The following is a 25,065-nucleotide window of genomic DNA, read 5'->3' as shown; positions in this document are numbered from 1 at the left end:
TTCTCTAGGAAGTCTGAACATCACTGTGAATAGCGGACCATATTCCTACTCATAGGTTGTAAGATCTGGGTTCACGGAGTCAAGAATAGGGGAAAGCGGAAAATTTATCTTTGCCATGTGGTTGTGAATAAATGCTGGCAATATTTCTCTTTGTCCTGTACAACATACCAGAAAACACTCTAGAATGGAGTAGGGTCAGGGAGAAGAGTTCTGGGAGTGTTTGTGAAGCTGATCTTTAGATGCATCAAGATGTGAGAGTCCAGATCTAATCTGTTATTTCTCAATCCCTTAGGTGTTGTGGCTGATTCCAAAGTTGCACAGCCAAACTCAATGGAGATCACTGAAGAAGAACCTGTACACTTGCCTTGCAACCACTCCACAATCACAACAAGTGAATATGTTCATTGGTACCGACAGATTCCCATCCACGGTCCAGAGTACATAATTCATGGTTTAAAAGGCAATGTGACCAACAGAATGGCCTCTCTGACCATCCCTGCTGACAGAAAATCAAGTACCTTGATCCTGCCCCATGCCAGCCTGAGAGACACTGGTGTATACTACTGCATCCTGAGAGACACACACTGGGACTGTTGGGGCTGCACCTGTGCAATATCTTCCTGATGGGGGAAGGGAAGCTGAAGCAGCCATCTAAAGAGGACACTGAACAGAATGAGCAGAAGCTCAATAGGGGAAGAAGTCCAGGAGAAAGAAAAGAGGTAGAGAGAAGATAGTGGGGAAATAAGGAAGAGCTCATTAAAGAAATGAAAAGATTGTGAAAGAAGAGCTAAAGTTAAAGGACTGAGGAGCTTGTGGGGAGACTAGTAATCACAACTGCAATCTCGCAATAAAGAGGAAAGGAATGAGAACTTGCCATGGCTCTTTCCCTTAAAAATGCTGCTTTTGTGGAGATCTCAGTAAAAAATAGAGAGAGTAATGATTGGTTGTCACAGAGGATTTCTTCATTTGGATGCAGAGAAGGGTCCAGTGCTGGATATTGGATTGTATTAATTATTCCAATGGTTCTAAAACTGAAATAAATTTCAGAAATTCTTCCATTTGCACTTAAAACTTTTGAAATTTCCTTTTTTGTTCATCTGTTGCATATACTGTTGGGATTTAGATGTTTTTTTAAAGTGACCAAAAAGGGGGAAGATATTAATTTCACTTTCAAACTTTTTCAAAATAGTTTTATTATTATATAAAAATGAAAATATTCTTCAAGTTAAAAGTCTGAAGCTATTATGTAAGTATGTAGAGCAAAACCCAAAAATCCAAAACCATTTCCCCACCTCCCTCCATTTCCTCTTTAACTCTTATCATAACCTATTTTGACAGTTTGAAGTATGTCCTGACAATCATGTTGCTTTTCACTTACATAATATTTACAAGTAGCTACCAATTTTATCACATAAATTAGATTATATGACATATTTTTTCTGCAAGTTGTTTGTATTATTTCACTTAAAATTATTGAATTGTGTTCATACCTGAAAATAACTTCATAGTGCAGCTGAATTTAACTTGCTCACCCATAAATAATATTTGCATTTTTAATTCTAATTTATGTCATAAAAGAATACACTTTTATATATTCTTTGTTGAGATATGATTTTTGCTATGTAGCCCAGGTTTGCCTCAAACTCACAATTCTACTACCTCAACCTCAAGAGTTGTGGGATGCAGGTAAGTGCTACCACACCTGGTAGTATATATTCCTTTCTTATAGATTTCTAGACTTAAAGTCCCTATTTTACTTTTTGTAGATATTGAAAAGATACATTTCAAAGTGTCTCTAACATCTACAGGACATTCCCTGAGTTTTGGCTCTCTTGTGGGAAGATTTCACTTCTGTAGTATGTTGAATAATAGACTGCCTCTCTCATTTATTTGTGAAAATTCTTCTTATAATATCTATATTTATTTGTTTAGCATGTATATGACATGTACTTTCTCAAATATATTTGTTTTTAAATGTGTTTATTCAACTTTTATCAAGAATATTGTTTTTATATCATCAAATCTAGGCTTTCTAAGGCACACTTTTCCCATTCTAGTTGATAGATCAAATTTCTAATATTTTCTTCTATTCAAGAATATGTATTTAGTCAGCCTGAGTGTGGTCAGAGAACTGGGAGCTGGAAACTATGCTAGGGTTTAAGTATTTGATAAGGGAACACAGAACTCTTGATAAAAATTATAAGCTCTACATTTAACCTGTAGAAGGGATGCTTGCAAGGTGACTTTAGAACTAAGAATGATAGACTAATTGATCCAAAAGAACTTACTGTTTGCACAAATTTAATTCTCTTTTACTTATCTCCTCTCTCTCTCTCTCTCTCTCTTTCTCCCACTCCCCCACCTTCTCTCTCTCTCTCTCTCTCTCTTTCAACTTCTCTCCCTTTCTGTCTTACACACACATATATTAGGTCTCCTACTATTAGCACTTGTATGTAACTTTGCAAACAAGTTTTTTCCCACAGTTATTGGCTCCTGTTTGTCCTGTATTTGAAGACAGGGTCTTTGCAGAGGAAATTAAGTTAAAATGAGATCCATAGGGTGGACCCTAATTCAATTTAACTACAGTCTTTATAAAAGGAGGAAATTTTCACTCCTGTTAAAATGGCTATCATAAAGAACACAAATACAACAAATGTTGGCAAGGTTGTGAAGAAAAAGGGATTCACATACACTGTTGGTGGGAATGTAAATTAGTACAACCACTGTGGAAGAGAGTATGGAGACTCCTCAAAAAACTGAAAAATAGAACTGCCATATGATCCAGCAATTCCACTTCCAGAGATATACCAAAAGTAATGTAAGTCAGGTTACAATAAAAACACCTGCAAGCCCATGTTTATGGAAATATTAGTCATGATAGCTAGGCTAAGAAACCACCAAGATGTCCCACTACTGATGAATGGATTAAGAAAATGTGGTATTTATATAAAACTGAATTTTATTCAGCTGTAAAGATGAATGAAGTTTTGTCATTTGCAGGTAAATGGATGGAATTGGACAAAATCATCTGAAGTGAAGTTAGCCAGGACCAGAAAGCCAAAGGCTGCATGTTTTCTCTCAATGTGGAATATAGAAATAATACAAATACAATCAATATTGTAAAAAACAGCTCATGCTAAGGGGAGGTCACATATGAGAGAAGAAGGGTAAAAGAGGAGAGTTAAGAAGGTGAATTTTATTGATGTCCTTCCTATACAAGAATGAATATAGAATTTTTAATCCTGTTGAAATCACCATAAGAAGGAAACTAAGAAAGAAAGGAGAAAAGTAAAGCAGATGAGCCAATTCGGGTTACAATACACATATACATGGAAATGTCACAAGAAAACACCCTGCATAACTATCTTAAGCAAACAAAAATGTCTTTTTTATTTTTTTTACAAGAACGAAGAGCAGGAGAGTAGACCAGGTCCTTTTTGGGAGGTTGGTACCAGTGGGAGGGTGTGGAGAGGGTGTAGGAGGGTGAATGTGGTGCAAATACTGTGCACACACGAATGTAATGAAAAAATAAGACCTGTAAAAACTATTCCAGGAATGGGGGGGAGTAAATAAAGGAGAATGATGGAGGGGGTAAATTCAACTATGATATATTGCGAGAACTGTTGTAAATGTCACGATGCATCCCCAGTACAACAATAATAAAAAATAAAAATAAAATGAAGAAATTCAACACACACACACAACAAAGGCCACGTGCAGAAGAAGGCAGAGATCATGCTACTGCCTCCCCAAGGCCCTGAGGGAATCCTTAGCAAGCTCTCTTCTCACAACCCTCAAAAGGAACCAACCTTGTCAAAACCTTGATTTTGCACATGTGGCACTTAGTTATGGCAGCTCTAGCAACTTAATACACTATTAAAATCCTTTCCAGTGAATGCTATCTAAGATAAGCTCTTCTGCTTCCCATCACTCAGAACATCTACTCTCCTGTAGGTCAGAATTGCTCCTTCATCACAGGACTGAGGTGTTTCTCACATGAGGTGCCACATCTGCTATTTTCCCCTTTAATCCTTTCCCCAAACAAAGCTGCTCAGGAACAATGATTCCCTCAGAAAATAAAGTCAAGTCATTCCCATGTGTATGAATACAAAGAATCTATTGCCCAAAGATTTGCCTTACAAATATTCCAAAGTAAGTTCTTCAGATGAAGGGAAGTAACACTGGATGCTAATTCTTAATCTACATAAAGAGATAAAGAGCACAAGTAAATATAATTATATTACTAAATATAGACAGAACTATAAATATGTTTTCTCTTTTACATTCTTATTAAAAGAAAATTACATAGAAGAATTTTTTTCTCATTAAACTTTATTTTAATGGGTCTCAAAATTCTGTGACAGATTTTTGGTCAAATTGTTGCCATTAAAAAGTACTGATTCTAAAAACTAATAACTTAAAACTGCCACACACAAAAAATGCTCCACAAAACATTTTCCTTTCCCTCTGAAGGTTTTATGATGCATTGTGATTATTAATAAGTTTTTTACTCTTAAACTTAAATGCCAATTGAGACAGTTCTGAGAGTGTTCTTCCACCACTGATTAAGATTGAGATGGCCCATGTTAGGGGTGATATTCATTTAGCCTTCTGAGCTCTCTGGGCAGACTTGGTGACCTCAACGGCTCCAGCAGCCTTCTTGTCCATGTCTTTGATGACAACCACAGCAACTGTCTCATATCACTAACAGCAAAATGACCTAGAGGAGGACAGTCAGAGAATGCTCAACACATATGGGCTTGGCTGGAACCACATCAATGATGGCAGCATCACTGGATTTCAAGAATTAAGGGCTATCTTCCAGCTTCTTACCAGAATGACAATCAATTTTTTCTTTCAGCTCAGCAGTGTGAGCTGTGTGGCAATCAAGTACAGGGGCATACCCAGCACTGATCTGTCCTGGGTGGTTCAGAATAATCACCTGAGCAGTGAAGCCAGCTGCCGCCATTGGTGGATCATTCTTGCTGTCACCAGCAACATTACCACAATGAACATCTGTGACAGACACATTCTTGACATTGAAACCCACATTGTCTCCAGGAAGAGCTTCACTCAAAGCTTCACAATGCATTTATTTCACAATGACTTTACTTCAGTTGTGGCATTGACTGGAGCAAAGGTGACCACCATGGCAGGTTTGAGAATACCAGTCTCCAGTCAGCACACAGGGACAGTACAATACCACCAAGTTTGTAAACATCCCGAAGGGACAGGCACAGAGGCTTGTCAGTTGGGTGAGTTGGTAGTAGGATACAATCCAAAGCTTCAAGCACTGTGGTTCCACTGGAACTGCCATCTTTACAGGTGAATTTCTATCCCTTGAACCAAGGCATATTAGCACTTGGTTCCAACATGTTGTCACCATTCCAACAAGAAATTAGCACAAATGCTACCATGTCAGGCTTGAAGCCAATTTTCTTAACGTAGATACTGACTACCTTAACAATTTCCTTGTATCTCTTCTGGGTACAGGATGGTTCCATGAAATCCATTTTATTAACACCAATAATCAGTTGTTTCACACCCAGAATGTAAGCCAGAAGGGCATGCTCACAGATCTGCCCATTCCTGTGGGCAGGACTTCAAATTCACCAACACCAGAAGCAACAATCAGGATGACACAGTCAGCCTGAGATGTGCCTGCAATCATGTTTTTGATGAAGTCTTTGTGTCCTGATGCATCAATGATGGTCACATAATACATGCTAGTTCAAATTTCCACAGGGAGATGTCAATGGTAATACCATGTTCATGCTCACCCTTCAGTTTATCCAAGACCCAGGCATTCTTGAAGGAGCCCATTACATTTGTAGATCTGATGGCCAGTAGTGGTGGACTTGGCAGAATCTATGTGTCCAATGACCACGATGTCGATGAGTCTTTTCCTTTCCCATTTTGGCTCCACTTTAGTGGTGGTTTTTCAAAACACCTGCATTCTGACTGCAAACCCATTGCAAAAAAAGCATAAAAGAATTTTTCTATTGTTTTATTATTCATATGTGCATACAACACTTGGGTCATTTCTCCCCCATGGCCCCACTCCCTCCCTTACCACCCACTCTGTCCCATCCCTCTCCCCCAACACCTTCAATACCCAGCAGAAACTATTTTGCCCTTATCTCTAATTTTGTTGAAGAGAGAGTATAAGAAATAATAGGAAGGAACAAGGGTTTTTGCTGGTTGAGATAAGGATAGTTACACAGGGAGTTGACTCACATTGATTTCCTGTACATGTGTGTTACCTTCTAAGTTAATTCTTCTCGAACTAACCTTTTCTCTAGTTCCTGGTCCCCTTCTCATATTGGCCTCAGTTGCTTTAAAGTATCTGCTTTAGTTTCTCTGCATTAAGGGCAACAAATGCTATCTAGCTTTTTTAGGTATCTTACCTATCCCCATACCTCCCTTGTGGGCTCTCTCTTTATCGTGTGATCAAAGTCCAATCCCCTTGCTGCGTTTGCCCTTGATCTAATGTCCGCATATGAGGGAGAACATATGCTTTTTGGTCTTTTGGGCCAGGCTAACCTCACTCAGAATGATGTTCTCCAATTCCATCCATTTACCAGCTAATGATAACATTTCATTCTTCTTCATGGCTGCATAAAATTCCATTGTGTATAGATACCACATTTTCTTGATCCATTCATCAGTAGTGGGGAATCTTGGCTGTTTCCATAACTTGGCTATTGTGAATACTATTCACAAAAGAATATTTATTAAATATCATAGATCCTCATACTCCACAGACATAATATTAACATAGGACAATAAAATGAAAATATTTAGAGAAGAGAACTGTTTCGGAGAAAGCAAATTATACCAGATAATAACTTGAATCCACAGGAGAAGCTCTAGAAATTGTAATTTAAAGGGTCAATATAAAAGACCACATAAATAAAACTTTCTCCTCTCTTCCCTCATTTTCTTTAAAAAGGCATGACATTATATAAAGCAAAAATTATATATACTATTGTGGGGTTTATAGCATCTATAGACATAACCTGCATGCAATTATAGCTCAACAGAAGGTGGAAATAGTACTACATTGAAGCAAAATATACTTTATTGAAATTATGTGTATTTATTTAGCACTAATCTAGCTTTGCTCATTATTTAAACTGAGGTTTTTTTCTTTTTTGCAGTACTAGGGTTTGAGCACATGGTCTTGAGCTTGCTAAGCAGGTATTCTACCGTGAGTCACAACCCCAGTGATGAGTAACTAAATATAATCAACTAGATACAATTTAGAAATGAAAACAAATGAACAATCATTATATCTAACAACAAACATAAATCTCACCAACATAATTTTGAGTGAAGGAAGGAAAATGGAAGAACACATACTAGATGACTTCATTTATATACCTGTGGAGATCAAGCTGTGCCCTGCCCTAAGTTACTCCATATTGTAAGAACCACTACTTTCAGGCTGTGCCTTGCTTTGAGTGACTCCATCTTATAAATTAGCAATTTGGGTCATTTTGAGTGCAAATGCTGAGGCAGAATGACTCTACAAGTAAACAACAAACATCTCTCCAGTGCAAAATGTGAAACAGATTGATAAATAATTTATTGACCAAATAAAAGTTTACTACCTATGAACTTACCGAATTGAATCAGGAACAGATTGATACATGGGCATTAGAAACCATATCACAAAAGCCAAGCCCATAAGTTTACCAAACACACCAGATCACAGAATGATGTAAGCCCTTTATCTGGATCATACAAAAGGGGGCACCCTTACACAGGGCTAAGGTGACACCCACCAACCTGTCATTAGACCATATGGTACATGTGTTGTTGTTGCTGTTTTATCGTTTTATTACTCATATGTGCATACAAGGCTTGGGTCATTTCTCCCCCCTGTGCCCACTCCCTCCCTTACCACCCACTCCACCCCCTCTCTCTCCCCCCACCCCCTCGATACCCAACATAAACTATTTTGCCCTTATCTCTAATTTTGTTGAAGAGAGAGTATAGGCATTATTAGACCATATGGTACATGTGTTAAGGATCCAAAAATGATGAGCTCTGATTGTTTCCCCAGGATTTCAACTAAGCACAATCCCCCTGCTTAGTATGACCCACTCAAATTGCTGTAGTCCACTGTCCAGACTCAGTAAGAGCAGCATTTTAACTTGAAACAACTTTGTGCTTTGACCTCTCTGCACAACTGCTTTACTGTGCTCTTCATTTATCTAAGTGGTAAATACCTGTTATATTGTGAAATAGATATACAATGGACTGTCCTTCAGCTTAGAAAGGAATTATGAGGCATTGTAAAACATGTATGAACATTTAAAACATTAAGAAAGAGGCCAGTCACAGAGGTCACATATTATAAAATGTTATTTATATGAAATGTCCAGAAACCCTACAGAGACAAAAAATAGATTCGTGGTTGTCTGGAGGAAGTGTCATGGGGGAAAATCATTTCTGATTGCTAGTAGGTACAGGATTCCTTTTGGGGGATGATGAAAATGTTTTATCTCAAAAAGCATATCACAGAAGATCAGATTATTAAAAAAACCAAAAGCATCAAAATATTCATTGGTCTTCTCTGGAATCTGCACTCTCCATGCCATTTGAACACTGCAGTAATGCATACTAGACAAAAAGTTCCAGTGGGTGGTCTGACTTTTCTGTAATATACCTAGAAAAGGTAATCACCCTGACATTTATCATTTATTTTAGCAATTCCAGAATTTTCTTTTTTCATAATGGGGATCTAACCCAGGGCCTCTCCCATACTAAGCACTGAGCTACATTCCAGCCCAATCCCAACTGCTTAATTTATAGATTTATACCAGCATTGAATTACTATTGTCACTTTCTAATCTGGCACACATTCAGTGCACATTAAGTATTAATTAAGTATGACTTTATAACTATCATGTCATATATCATAGCACATGATATTCTAAAAAACAGGCTTTTTTGATTCTAGACTTATGAATTTTTATGGGGAGAGTTGGAGTGCTATTTGAATTTTGCACATAGTTCTTATATTGCATCTGCATTTATTGTTGGATACTTTTGTTTCATTTGTCTTCCAGAAAATTCACCTTTTATTTAGAATAATTTTCAGTCTTTCCATATAACTTCTCCTAGTAATGTGATGAGTAAAATATTAGCTAAAAACTTCACCTGACAATTATTACTAAGTGCGTTCCTTTGCCACCTCATAAGCAGTGTGGCCTTGTAGCTGTCGTCCAGCATGGTAAGAGCAAGAAACCATGGAAAATAAAAGTAATTCAATAATCAAGACAAATCACCAAAACATAAATACATTCCCAATGTGACAGAAAATGCCTAGGTCTTTCTTAGAGCATTGTGGTAGGAAGCCCTTCACTGAGCCTTCCACTAGAGGGAGGGAGGATATCTAAAATACCTATCTTTAGACCAAAAGACAAACCTTGAGAGGTTACTGACTTGGTTTCCAGTTCTAAGTAAAATAGTTCACAAAAACAGTCACCAGAGGGGACTGTTGTAGCTATAAATCCAATCTCCTTCCAGGGAGAGGGAGAAGCTGCTATTGAGTGGTACAAAAACTTTACATTCATCTTTTGGTCATTGAGTGTGTGCCCAGCTTCAAAGACATAAGTAAGCCCATTCCCAAATGCACAGGACACAGCTGAGCCACCACAACACATGCACACATAGGAAGAAAAGAGAGAAGTGGGTCAGGCATGTAGTACACACCTATAGTCCCAGCTACTCGGAGGACTGAGGCTGTCAAAGATCACTAAAGTCAGAGAGTTTGCAACTCGCCTGAACAGCACAATGAGACCTAATCTCAAAAATAATCTTATGTGGGCTGGACAGGGATATCAGTTGTAGGTGTGCTTCCTTGGCATGCAGCAAGACCCTGGGTCACACCCCATTTTGGCAATAAATAATGAATAATAGGTGATTAATATATAATTCAATTTTAAATGGCTAAATATTTATTGCTACAGTGAAACAACAAGCTTAATTATTATAGTGAGAAGGAGAATAATTCTCCCTTCCCTTTTAGTAACCACTTTTGAGAATAACCAGAGCAAATCTTTTTTTTTATGTCTTGGTTCTTTCTTTTTTTATTAGAATATATTTGTTATACAGGGGTGGATTTATAGTGACAATTCTGATTACACTTATATTGTACATTAGTTACATTACCTCCATCATCTCTCCCACTCAACCCCCTCCCAGCCCCACTTAAAGTAATTGCAAGAGGTTTCTTTGTCTAGTTCATATAGGTATATGAAGTTCATAAACCACGTATCCTCATCTTAATCTTCTTCATTCCCCCTCCCCCTCTTACCAGTGCCACACAAACACACACACACACACAGAGTACCTATTGTCTTGCATTTATTATTAATATTAAAGTTAATATTCAAAGGAGTGTCTCAAGGTATGACTGTGGGTATACTTGACTTTAGTATGGCCAACCCCTTCCATTACTCTCCCTTACCCCTTTACCTCCCACTCACCCATTTTCAACAGCTTTCAATACACATCCTTGTACCCTCTACCTTCACAGATCTTATATTTTACAGTATTACTGATGCTCTATCATTCTCTTTTCCTTTCCCTGTTTCCCCAAGTTCCATGGAGCAGTTCCACTGTTACAATCATGTTCTGCATATGAGTTTGTATATGATCATACTTGTTTCTGTGTATATGTTTATCTCTTGGATCTATCTTCCATGTGTAAGAGAAATCATGTGGCCTTTGTCTTCCTGAACCTGTACTGCTTCATTTAACATGATGTCCTCTGATTGCATCCATTTACCTTCAAACCACATGTCATTATTTCTTATGGCTGAGTAAAACACCATTGTATATGTATACCACATTTTCTTGATCCATTCATCAGTTGTAGAACATCTGGGCTGTTTCCAAAGCTTGGCTATAGTGAATAATGTTGCAACACACATCGGTGTGCAGGTGTCTCTACTGCATCCTGTCTTATGTTCCTTTGGGTAGATACACAGGAGCAGTATCGCTGGATCGTATGGCAATTCTAGCTCTAGTTTTCTGAGGAATCTCCATACTGCTTTCCATAGTGATTGTACTAATTTGCATTCCCACCAGTAGTGTATAAGGATTCCTGTTTTATCACATCCTCACCAGCATTTGTTGTTGCTATTGCTCTTGATTATGGCCATCCTAAATGGCATGAGATGAAATCTAAGTGTAGTTTTGACTTGCATCTCTTTTATAACCAAGGAAATTGAATACTTCTTCATGCATTTACTGGACATTTGTAACTCTTCCTTTGAGAATTCCCTGTTTAATTCATGTGCCCATTTCTTCGTTGGGATATTGGTTCTTTGGGAGTTGAGTTTTTTGAGTTCCCTGTAGATTCAGAATATTAGTACCTTATCAAATGAGTACCTGGAAAATATTTTCTCCCATTTTGTGGGTTGTCTCTTGAGTCTAGTGACTTTTTCCTTTGTGGTGCAGAAGATTTTTAGTTTGATGCAGTCTCATTTGTTCATTCTTTCTCTTAGATGCTGAGTCTTTTGAGTTCCACTTAAGAAGTCGGTCCCAAAAGAATTAACCTAGAAGGTAACACACACACACAGGAAATTAATGTGAGTCAACTTCCTGTATAGCTATCCTTATCTCAACTAGCAAAAACCCTTGTTCCTTCCTATTATGGCTTATACTCTCTCTACAACAAAATTAGAAATAAGGGCAAAATAGTTTCTGCTGGATATTGAGGGGTTGGGGGGCAGAGGGAGGGGGCAGAGTGGGTGGTAAGGGAGGGGGTGGGGGCAAGGGGGAGAAATGACCCAAGCCTTGTATGCACATGTGAATAATAAAATTTAAAAAAAGGAAGTTGGTCCCTATACCTAAGGATTCTAGTGTATTTCCTACTAATTCCTGAAGTTGTTTGAAAGTTTCAGGCCTTATATTAAGGTCTTTGGTCCTCTTTGAGTTGATTTTGGTACAGGGTGAAAGAGAGGGATCTAGTTTCAATTGACCAGAGCAAACCTTGTGGGTTTACTTCTATCTCTCATCAAACAGCATCATCTATTTTCCTGTCCAAAACTTCTTTTCCCTTCTCTTCCATTTCTGCTTTCCTCTTTCATGTCCTCAGTGCATGCCTCCCCTGGGCATGGGCTACTAAAAAGGAGAAATGTTAGCGAGGTGCTCATGTGGGATAGGATGGGTACCATTGAGACCACTACTACCTGTCACAGGGCAAATGTTCCCAGCAATGCCAACTGACAGCATTCTTGAGACATATATCATCCTAGGACCAAATGAGGGACACTAAACACCAGATGACTTGATTTTCAGGCTAGTCCTAACTTTATCTTTTTCTGTCACACTAAACACAGCAATGTTATACATTTATGAAATTATTTTTGTGATATACATTTCAAATATTTTCTTGCACAGTACAACTTGATTTTTAACTTAGTTTATGGTAATTTTTCTGGTGGAAAATAAGTTTCCAAAGCTTTTTTATTATTATTGTGCCAGTGATACATTGTGACATTTATGAAGTTCTTGTAATGTATCATACTCAAATTTACCCACTCTATAATTCTCCTTTATTCCTCTTCATAGATTCCTGGAATTCCTGGAATCGTTTCAACAGGTCTCATTTTTCTATTTACATACATGTGTACATCACAATGACACCATATTAACCTTCCTATACTCTCTCCCACATCCTTCCCCCTCCTCTGGTATCAACTCCCAAGAGGGACCTGTTCTGCCTTCCTGTTTTCATTTTTTGTAAAAATAATAATAATAATATTGTGTTTAAGATAGGTATAAGTTAGTTTCCTTGTGATATATGAATACATATATACATATATATGTGTGTGTGTGTATATATATATATATATACATATATATATATACCCAAATTGGTTCATCTCCTCTATTTATATCCTTTCTACTATAGTCCCCTTCTTGTGGGGATTTAAACAGGCTTAAAAATTCTGTATTTGTTCTTGCATGGGAATTACATCAACCATATTCACCTGCTTACCTTCCTTCTTTCATCCTCCCCCTCTCATATGTGACCTCTTCTTAACATGACCTGCTTTTCATAAAATTGGTTGTATTTGTATTAGGTTTATATTCCATATATGAGAGAAAGCATGTGGTCTTTCACCTTCTGGACATGGCTAACTTCACTTAAGATGATGTTCTCCAGTGTCATCCATTTTCCTGCAAACAAAAAAAATTCATTCTTCTTTATGGCTGAATAAAACTCCATAATATATATATTCCACATTTTCTTAATCTGTTCATTAGTAGTTGGGCATCTTGGTTGTTTCCATACCTTAGCTATTGTGACTAATGCTGAAGTAACCATGGGTGTGCAGGTGTCTTTATCGAACCAGACTTACAGTCCTTTGGGTATATCCCAAGGTGTGGTATTGCTGGATCATATGGCAGTTCTACTTTTAGATTTTTGAGGATCCTCCATACAGTTTTCCATAGTGATTGACTAACTTACATTCCCACCAACAGAGTATGAGGGTTCCTTTCTCCTTGCTAACTCTTGTTGCTGTTTTTGTCCTTGATGGTAACTATTCTAACAGAAGTAAGATAGAATCTTAATATGATTTTGATTTGCATTTCTTATAGAGATGTTTAGCATTTCTTCATGTGTCTTTTTAGCCATTTGGTCTTCTTCCATTGAAAATGCTTTGCTCAGTTCATTTGACCATTTCTTCATTGGGATTTCTGGGCAGTTAAGTTTTTGAGCTCCGTGAATATTCTGGTTATTCATCTCTTGTCAAATGTAAAGCTGGCAACGATTTTCTCCCATTCTTTGAGCTTTCTCTTCAGTCTGATGAACATTACTTTTGTTGTGCAGAAGCTTTTTAATTTCAGGTAGTCCCATTGGTCAATCCTTTCTCTTAGTTGCTGAGCCATTTGAGTTATATTTAGAATGTCATTACCTATGCCTGCACTAACCTGCATTTGTTTCAAAATTTCAGGTCTTATATTAAGGTCCTTAATCCACTTTGAGTTGATAATTGTACAGAGTGAAAGACATGGATCTAGTTTTAGTTTTCTCCATGCAGATATTCAGTTTTCCTAGCAACATTTGTTAAATAAGCTTTCTTTTCTCCATTATATGTTTTGGGCACTTTTGTCAAAAATAAGGAGGACTTAGTTATGTGGATTCATATCTGGGTTTTCTATTTTGTTTCACTGGTTTTTTTTTTATTCATTTATTCACATGTGCATACATTGTTTGGGTCATTTCTTCCTCCTGCCCCCATCCCACCTTCTCTCCTCTTCCCCCTCGCTTCCAGACAGAAACTGTTCTGCACTTTTCTCCAGTTCCATTGAAAAGTTGAAATAAGCAATAATAAGAAAGACATAGCATTTTTGCTAGTTGAGATAAGGACAGCTATACAGAGAGATTCCTAGCATTATTTTCATGTACAAATGTGTTGTAACCCAGGTTGATTCATCTCTAACTGATCTTTACACTTGTTCCTGATCCCCGTCTCGTGTTGACCTCTGTCGCTTTAAGGTTTCTGTATTAATTCCTCTGGACTGGGGGCATCAAATGCTTTCATGTTTTGGGTTTTCTATCTAACCCCGTACCTCCTGTATATGTTCTCCCTTTGTCATGTAACCCAAGTCCTACAACATTGCTGTATTTGCCCTAGATCTAAAGTCCACATATGAGGGAGAACATATGATTTTGGTCTTCTGAGTTTGGCTAACCTCGCTCAGAATTATGTTCTCCAGATCCATCCATTTACTTGCAAATGATAAGATTTCATTTTTCTTCAAGGCTGAGTAAAATTCCATTCTGTATAAATACCACATTTTCTTGATCCATTTGTCAGTAGTGGAACATCTTGGTTGTTTCCATTACTTGGCTATTGTTTCACTGGTCTTTATGTCTGTTTTTGTGCCTGTACCATGCTGTTTTTATTTCTATGACTCTGTAGTATAATTTGAACTGCTGTATTGTGATACCTCCAGCATTGCTCTTTTTACTAGTACTGCCTTGGTTATTTGCAGTATTTTGTGTTTCCAAATGAACTTTAGCGTCGATTTTTTAATCTCTGTAATGAATGTCATTGGAAGTTTCCAACACTTGAAGTGAAATATTACCTCTTCAAACACTCATCTTATTGTAACTGTGAAAAGGAAGTCTCTTCTTCCCCTGCAGAGATCAACAGGACTTATTGGAATGGATTTCCTAACAATAAAGTAGAGCACCAAACCACGAATTAGTGGTGGGGTTTACATTTACCATAAATAAGTGGTTTATACTCTCCTTGACAGTTTTCTCATTCAAGCACAGACTCCTTGAGTTTGAACCTTGAAAAGGATCTCAATGTACACCTTCTGAATTAGGGATATATTAGTAAAAACACTAATAACCTCTTTTAAAATTTATATTTAAAATTTAAGAGCCCACTGTCTTGCTCTGTTTAACTGATACTTGACTAAAGAATCTCCATGAGTAAGCTGCTGCTTTGCTGCTGAGAGTTTCCCTGATAAAGGATCTGACCAAATTCTGAGCTCTGCAGCTTTTACCTCAGTTTGCTTTCAAACAATGAGGTTGTTGAAAGGAATTACTGTTGTCCTAACTTTCAGTAAGGATCTGGGCCTAACAAAAGAAGACCTATGCCAAATAGAAAGATCTACTTCTTCTATTACTTTCACTGGGATTCCCAAACAGGAAAGAACTGGGATCTGTATGTTTCTTTAAGGAGTCTGGACATCACTGTGAGTAGCTGACTATATCTCTACTCACAGGCTGTAAGGAGTTTTTGGTACATTGAGTCAAGACTAGGAGAAGGTGGACAATTTCTCCTTGTCCCGTAAAAGATACAAGAAAATATTCTAGAAAGGAGCAGGTCCAGGGAGAAGAGCTCTGGGAGTGTTTGTGAAGCTGATCTTTAGATGCACCAAGATGTGGGAGTCTAGACCTAATCTGTTATTTCTCAATTCCCTAGGTGTTGTGACTAATTCCAAAGTCACACAGCCAAATTCAATGGAGACCACTGAAGAAGAATGTGTACACTTGCCTTGTAACCACTCCAGAATCAGCAGAACTGAATACATTCATTGGTACAGACAGATTACCCTCCAGTGTCCAGAGTACATGATTCATGATCTATAAGGCAATATGACCAACAGAATGGCCTCTCTGGCCACCCCTGATGACAGAAAATCCAGTACCTTCATCCTGCTCCACACCAGCCTGAGAGACAGTGGTGTATACTACTGCATCGTGGGAGTTGCATACTGGGACAGTAGTGGCTGTACTGTGCAATATCTTCCTGGTGGGGGAAAGGACGCTGAAGCAGCCATCTAAAGAGGACACTGCACAGAATAAGCAGAAGTTCAATAGGGAAAGAAGTCCAGGATAAAGAGAAAAAATAAAAGGGAGATAGAGGAAAAATCAAGGAGGAGAACCTTAAAGGAATGAAGAAATTGTACAAGAAGAGCTAACATTATAGAAAAGACTAAGAAGCATGTGGGGAGACTAATAATCACAACTGCAATCCTGCAATAAACAGGATCTTTCCACTAATAAAATGCTGCTTCCTGTGTAGATCTCTGTAACAGTGGTGAGAGCAACCATTTAGTTGTCACAAAGGCTTTCTTCATTTGGACACAGAGAAGGGTCTAGCTTTGGATATTGTATTTTATTAGTTCTCTCAATGGTTCTAAAACTGAAATTTGCATTGCCCTCAAAAAAATTAAAATTTTCTTTTTTGCTCATCTGTTGCATAAACCCTTGGGATTTAGATAATTTTTGAAAATGAGCAAAAAAGGGAAAGACATTAATTTTACTTTTGATTTGTGTTGAAATATTTTTATTACTACACAAAAATCAAAAATATTTTTCATTGTAAAAGCCTGAAGCTATTACATAAGTATGTGGAGCAAAACCTGAATCCTAAAACAAACTCCCCTACCTCCCTGCATTTCCTCTTGTATTCTTATAATTACCTATTTAGACAGTTTGGAGTACATCCTGACAATCACTTTGTTTCTCACTTACATGAATACTTATAAATAGCTACCAAATTTAATCACATAAATTAGATTGCATGACATTTTTCTGCTCTTTGTTTATATTTTTCACTTAAAAATTATTGAGGTGTATTCATTCCAAAATATATATAATTTTTTCAGTTCCTGAAAATAATTTAATGATGCTGATGAATTTAGTTGCTTACCTATAAATAATATTCATTATTACATTTTTATGTAATAAAAGAATATTATATTTAATATATAATACTTATAAATATATAGATAGATAGCAAGAGAAAGAGTGAGAGAGTGAAATGATTTTGCTATGAACCACAGGTTGGCATCAAACTCACAATCCTACTGCCTTAGCCTCCTGAGTTGTGGGGCACAGGTATTTGTCACCACACCTGGTCATATGTATTCCTTTTTAATAGATTTCTAAACTTGAAGTTGCCTATTTTATTTTTTTGTAGATAATGAAAAGTCACATTTCAAAATATCTCTAATATCTATAGGACTAACAATAGGAACAGGGAAACCTATTTCTCTCTTTAAAATTATTATCTTTTTAAATTTTAGTTAGCATGAAAATTTTTGCTGGCATTTTCCTTTGCATTTTTATAATTACTAGTGTGACTGGACATTTCCTATGTGTTAGCTCTCTTATGGGGAGTTTTCACTTCTCTAACATGTTGAATTATATCATTCTAGCAATTCCTAAGTAGACTGGCTCTTTTATTTATTTGTGAAATTTCTTTTAATAATATGCATACTTATCTGTTTGGAATATATATTTCATGTACTTTCTCAAATATATTTTTAATGTGCTCATTCAACTTTTATCAAGGATTTTTTATTTTTATATCATCAAATCTAGGCCTTTTAAGGCACACTTTTCCCATTCTAGTTAATTAATCTAAATTGTAATATTTTCTTCTCTTCAGGAATTTGCATTTAGTCAGTCTGGGTATTGTAAGAAATATGGTAGCTGGGAACTATGCAAGCATTTAGAAATTTGATAAGGAGAGACAGAACTATTGGTCAAAGTTATAGGCTCCACATTTCACCAGTAGAAGGGATGCTGGCAAAGTGACTTTAGAAACCAAGAATAATATACTAATGGATCAAAAAGAACTTACTGTTTGTGTAAATTTAATTATCTTTCTTTACAAACAAGTTTCTGCCACAGTTTATTGGCTGCTATTACCCCTGTTTGTGAAAGAACTCATGTCTATAGAAGCTACATTTCAATACTGCTTTTTAACCAAGTAATTCTGGTAATAAGATAGCAGATACCAAAGAATATTACGTATAATTTTGGACAGAGAGTGATGGAATGAGAGAATTGGTGGGGTTTTTCTTTGCATATACCTTAAAATAATCTAACTATAAGATTTCATAAGGAAAGTCTCCAAAAAGACTGGTTATATAGAAATATATTGTTTCTGTCCTCCAAAAAAATTGCATTTTATTGTCCTAACTCCCATTACCTCAGAATATAACTTTATTTGAAGATAAGGTCTTTGTAAAGGTAATTAAGTTAAAATGAGGTCAATAAGGTACACTCTAACCCAATATAACTACAGTCTTTCTAAAGGGGGTAAATTTAACACACACACACAAAGAATGCCATGTGAACATGAAGGCAGAGATCAGGATAATGCATCCTTAATGCCATAAGAGAAGCCTGAGCAAGCTCTCCCTCACAGCCCTCAGAAAGAACCAACCCTTCCAGATCCTCTATTTTGCACTTGAGACACATTGTTATGGCATCTCTAGCAGCTTTATACACTATTAAAATCTTTTCCAATGGATGATGTCTAAGACAGAATTTTTCCGTTTCCCATTGCTCAGCACATCTGCTCTCCTGTGGGTCAGGTTTGGTCCTAAATAAGATTGGGGTGTTCTTCAGGTGGGGTGCCACATCTGCTCTTTTTCCCTTTAATCCTTTCCCTAAACAAAAGATCATTTTTCTGCTCAGAAAAAATGATCCCCTTCAGAAGGTAACATAAAGTCTTTCCCACATGAATGAAGGCAGAGAATCTAATGCAGAAAGTGTGCCTCACAAATAATTCCAAAGCAAATTCTTCAGATGATGGACAGTAACAATAGCTGGTAATTTTTAATCTACATAAAGAGATGAAGAGCACAGGTAAAGATAATTATAATAATAAATATAGGCAAAACTATAAATATGTTTTCTCTTCTATTTCTTAAATTATTTAAAAGAAAATTTCTTAAAACAATATTTTAAAATATCATTGGCTTCATATTCTGTAGACACAATATTAATATATGACAATAAAATGCAAAGGTGCTAGGGAATGGAACTATTTCAGAGAAAGCAAATGACAACAGGCAGTAACTTGAGTCCACAGGAGAAGCTCTGGAAATGGTAACTTTGAGGGATCAATATAAAAGACCCTATATATAAAATTTTCTCTTTTCTTCTCTTATTTTCTTTAAAAAGGTGTAAAATTAAATACAGCAAAAGATATAACATGTGATTGCAGGGTTTATAACATCTATAGACCTAATGTGTGCAGCAATAATAGCTTAAAAGAGAGCAAAAAATAGAACTGTATTGAAGAAAAATGCCTTTATTTTATTGAAATTATGTATATTAATTTAACATTAATCTATTGGTTAACAAATTACTAACCAACAGATTATTGGTTATTTTGCACAAACTTTTTTCTTTTTGCAGTGATGGGGATTGAGCTCAGGGTCCTGAGCTTGCTTGGCAGGTATCTACCACATGAGCCACACCCCAGTGATGAATTACTACGTGGAGTCATGAAATACACTTTAGAACTGAAATTGACTGAGCAGTCATTACATGCAACAGCAAAGGTAAATCTCACCAACGTAATTTTGAGTGAAGGAAGGAGAACAGAAGAACACTTACAATATGACTTCATATACAACTGTGGAGTTTAGGCTGTGCCCTGCCCTAAGTTGCTCCTTATTGTATAGAACAGCTGCTTTCAGCCTGTGCCTTGCCCTGAGTTACTCCATTTTATAAAATAGCAGTATTCTCCATGTTGTGTGCAAATGCTGAGGCAGAATGACTCTTCGACTTTTTTTGCAAGTAAACAACTGACATCTCGCCAGCACAGAACATGAGACAGATTGATAAATAATTTATTGACCAAAGAAAGTTTAAAACCTATGAACTTATCAAATTGAATGAAGAACACACAGACACATGAATGTAGGAAACCATATTAGACAAATCAGGCCCATAAGCTTATCAAATACACCAGGTCAGGGAATGATGCAAGTCCCTCACCTGGACCATACAAAAGGAGGGTACCCTCACACTGGGGTACAGTGACACCCACCAACCTGTCTTCAGACCATCTGGTACTGTGTCAAGTTTCCACAAGTGATAAACTTCTGATTGTGTCCCCAAGAATTAAGTTTAGCACAATCCCCATGCTTGGCATGAATGTCTCAAATTGCTGTCTGTCCACCTGTCCGGACACAACGACACTACCTTTGTACTTTGAAACAGGTCTGTGCTTTGGCTTCTGTACACAACTGTTTTGTGACTGGGAGCTTTATGTTAACATCTTACCTATCCATCTGTAGTGATTCTCTTTTCATCTATGTCACCTCTCTGGTCCATCCTAGGCAAGTCCTTTTCAAACCCTATAGCTGCTTTAATCCTTTGCTGCCCATTATGTAAGCAGTATATTACTGTGAAATGTGATGTGTAATCTCATAGTTAATACCAGTAATTAAGATGAGAATAAAAGTTACTCTTTGCCAATAACTGACAGCTAGCAAATGAAATCAATACTACTTAGTGAGTAAATGCCAACAAACTTGATATAGCTCATGAATTTATTGTTGTTCAATATCTAACATTGTGGAAAGATACAAGTGTAACTGTCCATGCTTCTGACACACATCACTCATGACAAGCCCTTAAAAGTATTCAAAACTATACTGTTGAGGTATTCATGCATTTATCAATAATATATAAAGGAAATAAAGTATATTACAATAAAATCATATTTACCAATTACATCTGGGAGGGAGGAAAGTTTTTCTATTGCTTTTCAAAAGAATCTAAAGAAATTTATTTAAAAAGCAAGCAAGTCAAGAAGTGCTACCATGTCAAGGGTCAGCAAGACACCATAAAAGCAACTTATACAAAGAACAACTAGAAGCCAGACCTCATTAGCAACCACAAAGAACGAAGTCAAGGGCAAAATCGGCCAACTCAGTGAACAGTGGAAACAATGACTTTGATCAGATTTAGAAACTTCAGCAACAAATACAACCAATACAACAGCTAATATTCAGAAGAATTAGCTATCCTGATTTGACATGAGAGTCAGTAAGAAAGAAACCATAGCATGCTAATCCTCTATCAATGCCAAGCTTCCTTCTGGGAAGGAAGAATAGGAAAGAATAGTTGATAGAAAGAAGAAACACTCAACCCTTGAAATGTGCAATAGTAATCTGAGAGAGATCATATTCTGAACCAAATGACAACTGAAATCCATTCAGGTAGTCTTTCATTTTCCTTCTTATCAGAAAATGGCTATTGTATAGAAAATAAGGGCAATTGCATTATTTTACTGTGCCTGAGTCCTGGTATGAAGTACTAGCCAAGTAGAGATATTGGGGTGTAGTAACCTTATTGAGCTCTTCATTTACCCAGGTGGTAGAAACCAGTCACATTGTGGTACAAATATACAATGGACTACTCTTCAGTATTATAAGGGAAGAAATTATGGCACTTGATACAACATATATGAACTTTTAAAACACTATGCTAAATGAAAGAGCCCAGTTGCAGGAGGTCTCATATGATATAATTCTATTTTTACGAAATGTCCAGAAATGCTACAGAGACAAAAAATAGACTAGTGATGATCTAGAGGAGGTTTCATGGGGGAAAATCATTTATGATTGCTAATAAATACAAGATTGTTTCGGGGATGATAAAAATGCTCAAGCTCAGAAAAGGCATTACATATACACAGATAGTGACACAATGTTCTTTGGTCCTCTCTGGAATCTGCATTCTCCATGCCATTTGAACTCTGCAGTAATGAACACTAGATAAAATGTCCTAATGGTTGGTCTGACTTAGGTGCACTCTATCTATATGACAGAATCACCGTACATTTATCTTTTCTTTTGAGAATTCCAGAATTTTCTTCTTGGTTCTGGAAATCAAACCTAAGTCCTTGCCCATGCTAGGCAAGCTCTCTACACTGCAGCCTCAACCCAGTCCCATCCCAGCAGTTTGTTTATATCAGTGTTTTTTTTAGCATTTTGCCAGTTTTTACTTTAATTAAATTTAACTGATACATAAAGGCATAAAAATTGTACATATTAATTGGTTACAGTGTATACATTGTGCGATGTTTAAATCAGGTTAAATATACCTATCAAACATTTAACTTTTAATACCAGCATTCAATTACTATAGCTACTTCATAATCTGGCACATAGGGAGTGCACAGTGGTTACATATTAAATTAATTAAGTATGATGACATGACTAGGATGTCATATATTATATCATATACTATATTCTCATAACCAGGCTTTTTGATTTTAGATTTATGAATTTTTATTTCTTTTGTACACAGGGAGAGTTGATGTGCTATATAAATTTTGCACATAGATCTAATATTGCATATACCTTTACTTCTTCATACTTTTATTCCACTTGTCTTCCAGAAAAGTGGAAGTTTCTATTCAGAATAATTTGAGTCATTGAATATAACTTCTTCTAGTACTGTGATGAGTAAATATTAGCTAATATATTTACCTGACAAATTATTACTTAGTGTTTTCTTTTGCTTCCTGATAAATAATGTGGTATTGCAACTGGCTTCAAGCATAGGAAAAACAAGAACCCATGCGAAGTAAAAGGAATTCAATAAACAAAAAAGGTGCTTACTGTGTATTTGTGCCCCACGCCTGTAATCCTAGCTTCAAGGGAGGCAGAGATCAGGAGGATCTCGGTTCGAAGCCAGCCCAGTCAAACAGTTCTTGAGAGACTAACTCAAAATACCCATCAAAAAATGGTGATTGGAGTAGGTCAAGAATTAGAGCACCTGCCTCTCAAGCAGGAGGCATTGAGTTCAAACTCCAGTACCACAAAAAAAAAAAGAAAAAATCATCACAGAAACAAAAATACATGCCCAAAGTGACAGGAAATAGCTCAGTCTTTCTTAGGACATTGTGGTAGGAAGCCCTTCTCTGAGCCTTGCCACTAGAGGGAGGTAGAATATCTAAAATACCTACCATGAGACAGAAACACAAACCTTGACAGGTTACTGACTTGGTTTCCAGTTCTAAGTAAAGGAGTTCACAAAAACAGTCACCAGAGAGGGCTGTCATAGGTGTAAACCCAACTCATTCTGGGGTGCGGGAGAAAGTGTCATTGAGTATACAAAAGCTTAGCTTCAGCTCTTTTGGTGCCTTGTATTTTATAGTCACTACTTGAGTGTGCACACAGCTTCAAAGACATGAATAAGTCCCATCCTAAGTGCAAATGAACAGCTCAATCCCCTCCTCGCATAGGAAGAAAAGGAAGAAATAAGACAGGAATCATGGTGCATGTCTGTACTCAGCTACTTGAAGGATTGAACTGTCAAGGATAATAAACTTGAAGTTTGAGAACACAAACTTGGGCTGGAGATGGAGATCAGTAATAGAGCACTTGCTTATGCAACAAGGCCTTAGGTCACACTCCATTTGGGCAATACATAAATTAATAGTGATTAATACATAAGTTAATAGTGATTAATATATAGTTCAATTTTAAATGGCCACATATTTATGGCCACAGTGAACCAAAAAATTTACTTATTATAGTGAGAGGAATAAGTAATACCAGTGCTATTCCTTCTCATTTATTAACCACTTTTGAGAATAATCAGAACAAATCTTGTGGTTTTATTCCATCTTTTGTCAAATGGCATCATCTATTTTCCTATCCAAAACTTCCTTTCCCCTCTCTTCCATTTCTGCTTTCCTCAGTGCATGCCTCCCTTAGATATGGGTTACTGAAGAGGAGAAACATTAGAGAGGTGCTCATGTAGGATAGAATGAGACCACTGGTTCCTGTCTTAGGAACAAAGGATCATGGCAAAGCCAACTGAGAACATGCTCAAGACATATTTCATTCTAGGAGCCAACGGGGGACACCTAAGCACGATTTGGTTTTCAGGCTGGTTCTAACTTTATCTTTTTCTGTCACACTGAACTCAGCAATATTACACATCTATGAATTTATTTTTCTTATATATTACAAATATTTTCTCTCAGAGTATCAATTGATTTTTAACTTAGCTTATGGTAATTTTTCTCATGAGAAACAAGGTTCCAACACTTGAAGTGAAATATTATCACTTCTAACACTCAACTTATATGGCAAGTGTGGATAGGAAGTCTCTTCTTCCACGTACAGGGATCAACAGGATTTATTGGAATAAAGAGCATTTCCTACCAGCTCAGTGGGACACCAGACCACCAATTAGTGGTGGTGATTGCCTTTACCATAAATAAAGGGTGCATATTCTCCTTGGAATATTTTTACTCATTAAAGCACATAACTTGAGCTTGAGCATTGAAAAGGATCTCAAAGCAAATCTTCTGAATGAGAGATCTACATAGGAAAAACATTCTAACCTCTTTCAAAATTTATCTTTAAACCTGGGAGTGAAGACCAACCTCTCTCTCTCTCTCTCTCTCTCTCTCTCTCTCTCTCTCTCTCTCTCTCTCTCTCTCTCTCTCTCTCTCTTTCTCTCCCTCATGCTTGTCTAGGGAACCCCCATGAGGAAGCACCCTGAGGTAGGGTTGAGTTGTAGCTTTTGCTTTGTGGCTGAGTCTTCCCCTAACCTAAGATCAGACCAGATTCTGAGTTCTTCTGCCTAATACCTCAGTTTGCTTTTCAGCAATGAGGTTGGTGACAGGAATTGCTGTTCTCCTAACTTTGGGTAAGTATTCTGGGCCCAAGAAAGGATAACTTTTGTGGTAAAGATAAAGGAGAGGTGTCTGCCACCTCTTCTCCTTCCACTGTGATTATGCA

The 25,065-nt window shown here is 36.9% G+C and overlaps 1 protein-coding gene and 1 pseudogene across 1 annotated transcript in view; one reads left to right on the top strand and one right to left on the bottom strand.

Moving 5' to 3' along the window:
* LOC109697568 (M1-specific T cell receptor alpha chain-like) overlaps nt 1-25,065 on the top strand; it is a 685,092-nt gene that overhangs the window by 162,725 nt on the left and 497,302 nt on the right. The gene's annotated exons all lie outside the window — the stretch shown is intronic.
* On the bottom strand, nt 4,600-5,915 carry LOC109702883 (elongation factor 1-alpha 1 pseudogene; annotated as a pseudogene).

Source organism: Castor canadensis, chromosome 3 (genome assembly GCF_047511655.1).
Source record: "Castor canadensis chromosome 3, mCasCan1.hap1v2, whole genome shotgun sequence".
NCBI classification, from domain to species: domain Eukaryota; kingdom Metazoa; phylum Chordata; class Mammalia; order Rodentia; family Castoridae; genus Castor; species Castor canadensis.
Note: the sequence above shows the minus strand (reverse complement) of the source record. Positions and strands in the feature narration are given on the sequence as shown.